At 38.6% G+C, this 9,444-nt stretch overlaps 1 non-coding gene across 1 annotated transcript; it reads right to left on the bottom strand.

Annotated features, from left to right (window-relative positions):
• Positions 1-1,016: 1,016 nt before the first annotated feature.
• LOC141622323 (small nucleolar RNA R71) lies at positions 1,017-1,125 on the bottom strand. The gene has a single exon (XR_012532933.1). It is a non-coding gene; the product is annotated as a small nucleolar RNA R71 (small nucleolar RNA).
• Positions 1,126-9,444: the final 8,319 nt, after the last annotated feature.

The raw sequence follows: 9,444 nt of genomic DNA, 5'->3' as shown, positions 1-9,444 counted from the left end.
CTTGTGACCTTAGATAGTTTGATTGACCTAACAATTGATTAAGATACACCCCATATAATTGACCTAGTGAACCGGAATCCTAGACTCTTTAATATTATTGTTACACATCTTTTAATTTACTTGTTATTAGTTGATATAAAACATACAAACAAAACCCCCATAAAATTGTTACCTTTAAGTCACTTTAAATATTAGCAAACTGGATTTTACCGCCTCCCTGTGGATTCGATACTTGTCTTACCACTAGCTATTTTGTTAGTACTGAGATAGATTTGTTTTGATTAGGAGATACGACTTTAGCCTTATCAAATTTGGCACATTTGCCGAGGAGGTAACAATTTTCTTGTTTGTTTTTGTTTATTTTGTCTTTTTGTCTCAGGGAACCTAGTTCCTTGAGACCATTCTCACACTTTTCTTGGTAGTTTCGTGTATGCCCGGGTCAACTAGGTCCGAGATTCTTCCAATAGATCCCGAGCCAGAGAAGACTTTTCGCTACAGATGAAAGTTTCAGAAAGAAGTGGGTCAAGTAGAGGACATGAGTGTACTTGACGTCAAGACGGAGCATTCTACTACTTCAGAAAATTAGTCCTTTGAAGAGGAGACTACTTTTGATCTTGAAATTCCAGTTCCTGAGATTACCATCATGCCTACTTTAGCAAGTTATTCTGAGCCTACTTTGGCTTCCATCCCAAAAGGATTCAAGCTCCCTACCACAGATAATGGAACTTTTGGGATTCGTCCGTCTTACATCTATTTAGTGGAACAAAATTTATTTGGAGGTGGAGCTACTGAAGACCCTGCAAAAAATATGGTGAAATTCGTTACTTATTGTTGTTCCATCCCTTTAACTACTGGGGTGACACAAGATCGGGTGAAGCAGGTGCTCTTTCCTTTTTCTCTAAAAGATGGTGTTGCGTAGTTGTTGCGAGATTTAGATATGGAGGATCAAGGAGTTACTGACTGGAATACTCTAGCTATTACTTTCTACAAGAGGTACTTCTCACCACATAAGACTAATGCCTTGAGAAATCAGATTACCAGCTTCAAACAAACAGCTACTGAAGATTTGAATGAAGCATGGGTTCGCTACAAACGTTTGGTCCGTTCAGTTCCACATCATTGCTTTCAAAAGTTGTTTCTTTTCAACCAGTTTTACAACGGGTTGTATGATGATCATCGTGCTTTGCTAGATTCTTCAGCTAATGGGAGGTTTCAGGACAACACTAACGATGATACCGCATGGAAGTTAATTGATTAGATTGCTACCCATACTGCTAAGTATGGAAATCCTAGGGGAAGTACACGTGGGAATGGTGGAGATAGCAATATTGCGGCACAGTTAGAGGTTATTTCTTGCCAAATTGTTAAGATGAAGACTGCCAAATCTTTGGGTAAAAAAGAGGTAGTTCATGCTATAAGTCAACAGGAGGAGTTTTGTGCTAGATGTGGTATGGATGGTCATAATGTAGCTGAGTGTTTGAGCACATTGGAGCAGGTTAATGCCTGTCAGTCTTTCAGGCAAGGTACACCTTTCTCTAATTTTTACAATGAAAGAACGAAGGAGCATCCTTTCCTTCAATGGTCTAGTCAGAATGTGCAAAATCCACAGCCGCAACAACCACAGAAAAAATCATATACAATTCCTCAAAACCATGGTAATCAACCACAAGGAGGATATCAAAGGCAAAATCAAGGAGGTTAGTAGTTTAATAATCAATATCAACAACCTCCTCAACAAACTCCTCAACAAGCTCCAAATAATGATATGGCATAATTGAGAAATCTCTTGCAACAAACTTTGGCAATGCAACAAAAGCAGACGGCTCAAAATTCTGAGCTGATTGCCCATAATAAGATGTTGGATACCCAAGTGGCTCAGATGGCGGTTCATAATTCTTCAAAAAAACCCGGATATATTCCTCCTCAAGGTAAGCAAGCTCATAAGCAAGCTAATGTCATTCAATTGAGGAGCGATACCATATATCAAAATCCGGAATTGCCAAATAATGAAGAAGAATTGCCCACTATTGAAGATGAGGTGCCTTATATGCATCCTAAGGGATTGGGTAATTTGGAGCTAAGTGACGATGAAAAGAAGTTGACGAAACTGAAACACGAAACGAGAATAAAAGCGAGAAAAAGAAAAAAGACGGAGCTGTGTTGGTTCCTCGATCGAGTAGGCCCGGACTCGATCGAGGCACCCCTCTGGCTGATGACGGCGTTTCAAAAGTCATTTCTAAAGCAAAGGAAGCCGAGCCAATTACTATTGCACTACCTTTTCCGCATCGTCAACAAACGTCTAAGCTGGACAAGCAGTTTGGAAGGTTTATGGAGGTAGTGAAGAACTTGCAGGTAAGTGTTCCTTTTACTGAGTTGATCACTCAAGTGCCGGCTTATGCGAAGTTTATGAAGGAGATATGGACAAGGAAGAAGTCTTTTGATGAAGTGGAGATCGCTGCTTTTACTCAAAAGTGCGGCGCCGTGTTGCAAGCTAATTCACCACCTAAGTTTAAGGATCCAGGGAGTTTTTCTATTCTTTGTCATATCGGTCATCTTGCTATTAGTAAAGCTCTTTGTGATTTAGGAGCTAGCGTTAGTGTCATGCCTTATTCTATTTGTAAGAAATTAAATATGGGTCAAATGACTGTTACTAATATGACTTTGGAGATGGCTGACCGATCTATTAAACACCCATTGGGTGTGTTGGAGGATGTTCTCGTTCGAGTTGGGAAATTCTTCATTCCCGTTGATTTTGTTGTCTTAGATATGGTTGAGGACAGCCAAATTCCTATCATCTTGGGTAGACCATTCCTTCACACAGCGGGGGCGGTTATAGATGTTAGGCAAGGGAGACGGACTTTAGCTGTATGGGATGATACCATTGTTTTTTACTTAGAAAAAGCTTTAAAACAACCCATGATAGAAGAAACTCGTCATAGTATTGATGGTGTTGATTTTACTATTGATGACTGTCTTGCTATGTGTTTAAGCAGGGATCTTCTATAGATTGGCTTGATTTCTGATCCAGCTGTTGAGACGGGTTCATGGAGTCAAGAAGTGGATGAGATTGAGAAGTTGCTTACTAGAGAGGAATGCCCAAAGCAAAAGGTATACAGCTTAGGTAGCCCATCTAAGGCTACTGAGGTAAAGAAACTTGAACTTAAACCCCTTCCCTCTCATCTTAAGTATGAATTTTTGGATGACTGTGAAATAAACCCAATAATTGTCAATGCTAGCCTAACTGAAGGCCAACTTTCTGCTTTGTTGACTGTTTTGAAAACTCAAATAGTGGCCTTTGAGTATAGCATTGATGATTTAAAAGGTATTAGTCCTGACTTTTGTAAACATCGTATTCACTTGGAAGAAGGCCACAAGCCTAGTGCACAGGGTCAGAGACGATTAAATCCTCCAATGCATGAGGTGGTAAGGAAAGAGGTACAGAAATTACTTGAGGCTGGCATTATTTTCTCTATATCTGATTCTAAGTGGGTCAGTCCTGTCCAAGTTGTACCTAAGAACGGAGGTACTGCAGTAGTGAAGAATGATAAGAATGAATTAATTGCTACTAGACTTGTTACACGTTAAAGGATGTGTATTGATTATAGGAAGTTGAACACAGCTACTAAGAAAGACCACTTCCCACTTCCTTTTATTGATCAGATGTTAAAGAGACTAGCATGTCATAGTTATTTTTGTTAACTAGATGGCTACTCCGGTTTCTTTCAGATACTCATTCATCCTGACGATTAGTAAAAGACTACTTTCACAGTCCATATGGTGTATTTGCTTATAGGAGGATGCCTTTTGGTTTATGTAATGCCCCAACTACTTTTCAGCGTTGTATGATGGCCATATTTTCTAATTATATAGAGTCTATTATGGAAGTCATTATGGATGATTTCAGTGTTTATGGTACTGATTTTGATGTTTGCTTGAGAAATTTGACTAAGGTCTTGCAGCGCTGCGAGGAGAGCAATCTTGTGCTCAACTAGGAGAAGTGCCACTTCATGGTTACTGAAGGGGTGGTACTTCGTCATTTGGTGTCAGGTAAAGGTATCCAAGTGGATAATGCTAAGGTTGAGATAATTGAGCCACTCCCGTACCCGGTTAATGTTAAGAGTGTACATAGTTTTCTTGGTCATGCAGGGTTCTATCGTCGCTTTATTAAGGATTTTTCAAAATTTGCTCTGAAGGAAAAGTAGATCTATATACTAACATATTCATATATGTTTTATTTTAATTTGTCATAAAAATAATAAGTGATCTTATGCATGCAAACTTATAAACAATTTATAGAAGAAATCATCATCTTACATTGTGATTTTCGGATCAATAGGGCACAAGAGAGTTCTCCTTCTCTCTTGTTCTTGAGCTCTCCTTAAATGGATGAACAAAGAGGATACAAGTATAGTATCCCTCCCAAGGATTAATACCGAAGATATACCCTTAATAAAATTAGTATTATCAAAACTAGAATAATATTAACTTAAATAAAAGATCCAAAAATATTTTTGGTCCTCTTGTATTTCGGTCAAGAGGAGGATGAAGATGGAAGAATTATTTTTATCTCTCTAAAAAATAATGTTTGAATGATAGATAAAAATAAATCACACACTAAAGCATGTAGTCAATGATCAATTTTTAAGCAAAAGACCATTTGTTCTTTTCTAGGGGAAACCGGGTAGGAGGGTGGAGGAATGGCCAATGCATGGGCTTGGTGCTCTTCCACAAGAGACACTAGGTATGCATGCCTAGTGTAAAGAAATAATCATATATTCCACTAATCTTAATTGACATTATATGAATTGTTAATCACACCCAATATTTCGGTCCATTTGAGGATAAAAAGGATTCCATTTTATCTTTGTCAATTTGTCAATATCTCACATGTTACATGTTACATAAAATTGTTATGTATTTTTAACATATTAAAAATCAACGTATTAATGAAATACGTCATATACAAAAATTGACTTAGTAATTCACAATTACTTGTACCAAAATAATTTACCAATTATAAATTACAATAACTTGTATTTATAATAATTCATTCAATTTCAATTGTTTCCTTAAACAATAATTTCATCTAAGTAGTGAAACAATTCAATTACCTGGACCGTATCTTATTTAATCAGATTATAATTAGATACGTAAATTTACTTCCAAAATTATTCGTCAATTATTTTTAATTAACTCGTAACGTTATACGATTAATTAAATGATCAATTAAGAGTATTATCTTTTAGGTATGACCTAGGGGATCAACTGATCACCACCGTCGCACGACAGTAATGTCAAACTTTAGTCAGCCAATCATTACCGATATATGTTGACCAGTTGACAGTAAAAATACTTCCCAATTGTATTCTTTAAAATGAGACTTAAACATGTGATCATCATGATCAACAGTTGTGATCGCATTATTGTCGGAGGACACATATTCCAACAATCTCCCACTTGTCTTCGACAAGTGTGCGTCACCAATTCTCTTGTCCTATTACTATCTCCACTCAATGCAAGGTGTGTTTCAGGTCGTACTTGCAAGTGATCATATCGAGAGTGGTTTCCTCGATCTGGAGAATAACTGATTGAGCGGATTTATCAATCATAGATACCTTCCGAGCGTGGCCACGCATTTCCAGTTCATTACTCCTCGAGTGGCCCTGAGATATTGTTATAAACCTGACTAGGGGTGGACAATTCCTATTGCACTCATTCCCTTCAATTAGCCACAGCCATCATAACCCAAAATATGGCCATTTGACCCCATTTACGACGGTCGTAGTAACATAAATCAAAGTTAATCTGAAACTGTGCCATCTTAGGCGAATAGTCTTTAGTCAAAAGAATCGAATCATTTGAATACTATAGCAGCTCTCGCCACGACCAGGCTATATAAATTTGCCAGAACTCTATAAGCGGTCATAAGGCCTGACAAAATGTTCCTAACAGTCTGCCTATGTGATCAACTAGTCATCTCACATGACTCTATGGCACTTGAACTTGTCATCAATCGCATCACACTCTAGTCAATTCGAGACGTCACCTCATACAAGTGACTATGGGCAAATACTATATTAATCCGTGTTCACTTTAATGGGGTTCAATTGTCACTACAACCCGTTTGGATGTAACAATGTATAAATTAAAGATAAAAGACAAATGTGATTGTGAACATGAACAAAAACAACACTTTTATTTCATTTCAAAATCTAACAAAAACTTGGTACACGTTTAAGTCCCATGGACGCAACATGTCCATCATGCTTAGCCTGCGATAAAGGCTTGGTGAGCGGATCGGCTATGTTGTCATCCGTCCCAACCTTACAAATCGCAATTTCCTTTCTCTCAATGAAATCTCTTATTACATGATATTTTCTAAGTACATGTCTAGATCTATTACTAGACTTTGGCTCCTTAGCTTGGAAGATTGTCCCACTATTATCACAATAGAGAGTGATGGGATCATTGGCGGTAGGTACTACTCTTAGACCTTCCGTGAATTGCCTGATCCACACAGATTCATTGGCAGCTTCTGATGCTGCAATGTACTGAGCCTCCGTTGTTGAATCCGCGGTCACAGTTTCCTTGAAGCTTCTCCAGCTAACGGCACCACCATTGAGCATGAAAACGAAACCAGCTTGCGATTTCATGTCATCTCTATCTGTTTGAAAACTCGAGTTCGTGTATCCATTAACACGTAGCTCAGTGTCTCCTCCAAACACCAAGATAGAATCCTTAGTTCTTCTCAAGTACTTAAGGATGTTCTTGACAGCAATCCAGTGACTCTCACCTGGATTTCCTTGATATCTACTCGTCATGCTCAAAGCATACGAGACATCAGGACGTGTGCATATCATGGCGTACATGATTGATCCAACAGCGGAAGCATAAGGTATCGTCTTCATGCGTTCAACATCATGGGGTTCGGAGGGAGATTGAGTCTTACTCAATATCGTCCCGGTTACCATAGGTACCAAACCCCTTTTGTATTTGTCCATGCTGAATCGTCGAAGAATCTTATCAACATAAGACTCTTGACTTAGTGCCAATATCCCCTTGGATCTATCTCTATGGATCCGGATACCTAATATGCGTTGTGCTTCTCCTAAATCCTTCATTTGGAAGTGGTTACCTAACCACTTCTTAACAGAAGACAACATTGGAATGTCATTTCCAATGAGTAGTATGTCATCGACATACAAGATTAGGAACACAACATTGCTCCCACTAAATTTCATGTATAAACATGGTTCCTCAACATTTCGAGTGAAACCATTCTCCTTTATAACATGATTAAATCGATGATTCCAACTTCTAGATGCTTGCTTAAGACCATAAATGGATCTCTTAAGCTTGCACACTTTGTTAGGATTTTTAGAGTCAACAAAACCTTCGGGTTGTATCATGTACACCTCCTCTTCTAAATGCCCATTTAGAAAAGCGGTTTTGACATCCATTTGCCATATTTCATAATCATGAAATGCAGCGATCGCTAACAAAATCCGTATGGATCTTAGCATGGCTACGGGGGCGAAGGTCTCATCATAATGGAGACCTTGGACTTGGGTAAATCCTTTTGACACTAGCCTAGCTTTGTAGAGATCGTCATGTCCTTCTATGCCATTCTTGACTTTGAATATCCATTTGCATTGAAGGGTTCTTGCCCCTTTAGGCAAATCTACCAAGTCCCAAACTTGGTTTTCATGCATAGAATCCATTTCGGACTTCATGGCTTCAAGCCATAAGGAGGAATTTGGACTAGAGATTGCAGTCTTGTAGGTGGCGGGCTCGTCACTTTCTATAAGCAACACATCGAGTGTCCCATCTTCTTCGATAAGTCCCACATATCGATCGGGATGGTGAATTACTCGACTCGTTCTTCTTAGTGGAGGAGGTACAACCGCGTTAGACGGCAAAGGAATATCTTCTTGCGTCTCTTCCTCGGTTTGTGGCTCTTGAACTTCATTAAGTTCAAAATTTCTCCCACTCTGTCTCTTAGAAATAAATTGGCTTTCTAGGAAGACAGCCTCGGAAGACACAAACACTTTGTTTTCTTGAGGTTTGTAGAAGTAGTAACCTCGAGAGGTCAAAGGGTAACCTACAAAGATGCATTTTACGGATCTTGGGGCAAGCTTACTGTCGGTTTTTGCCTTGACATAAGCATCACATCCCCAAATTTTCATATAGGATAGATTAGGAACTCTTCCTTTCCACATTTCAAATGGAGTCTTTTCGGTGGCTTTAGTGGGACTATTATTCAAAGATAGAATTGCAGTTAGGATTGCAAATCCCCAAAACGAGTTCGGTAACTCGGTTTGACTCATCATGGATCGAACCATATCAAGTAGGGTTCGATTTCTCCTTTCGGCAACACCATTGAGTTGTGGCGTTCCGGGTGGATAAAGTTGTGATATAATACCACAACCTTTCAAGTGTGAATCGAATTCTAGACTAAGATATTCTCCACCACGATCGGATCGTAGTGCCTTAATCTTTTTGTTCAATTGGTTCTCTACTTCGTTTTGAAATTCCTTGAATTTCTCAAACGCTTCACTCTTATGCTTCATTAAATAGATATACCCATATCTACTTAAATCATCGGTGAAAGTTATGAAGTAGTCATAATTTCCACGAGCGGTGATACTCATTGGTCCACACACATCGGTGTGTATGAGTCCCAATAGTTCACTAGCTCGTGTCCCTTTACCACTAAAAGGATTACGAGTCATTTTGCCAAGTAGGCAATATTCGCATGTACCATATGATTGATAATCAAATGGTGTAATCACATTAGTCGAAATTAATCTTTTGATGCGATTCTCGTTTATGTGACCTAATTGACAATGCCAAATGAACGCTTCACTTGGGTCACTTGATTTGAGTTTCTTTGATTGAATGTTATAAATATCATTAGTCGGATTTGAGGTCTCTAAAATGTAAATGCCATTGATGGAAGAAGCTTGGCCTATTACCAAATCATTCCTTGAAATAGTACAACGATTGTTCTTAATGACAAAACAAAAACCGTCCATGTCTAGCATGGCGATTGAAATAATGTTTTTAGAGAGTGTAGGCACATAAAAAACAATTATGTAAATACAACTCAAATCCATTAGGCAAAGCTAAAACATAAGTTCCTTTGGATTCGGCCGCTACTCGAGCTCCATTTCCAAGGCGTAGATCCACATCTCCCTTGCTAAGCCTCTCCACATCTCTTAAACCCTGTAAATGATTACAAAGGTGAGAACCACAACCGGTATCTAGTACCCATGTCGTAGTGGAAGTATAATTTATATCAATAACATAAATTTCCTTAGGAATTTTACCTTTTGGAGTGATGATTCCTTCCCTTATATTTCGCAAATATACGGGACAATTCCTAAGCCAATGTCCCATGCCATAGCAATAATGGCACTCATCATTAACTTGCTTGAAGTTTTT

The sequence above is a fragment of the Silene latifolia genome, chromosome 1 (assembly GCF_048544455.1).
Source record: "Silene latifolia isolate original U9 population chromosome 1, ASM4854445v1, whole genome shotgun sequence".
Lineage (NCBI taxonomy): Eukaryota > Viridiplantae > Streptophyta > Magnoliopsida > Caryophyllales > Caryophyllaceae > Silene > Silene latifolia.
The sequence above is the reverse complement of the archived record's forward strand: the minus strand, read 5'-3'. Positions and strand labels throughout refer to the sequence as shown.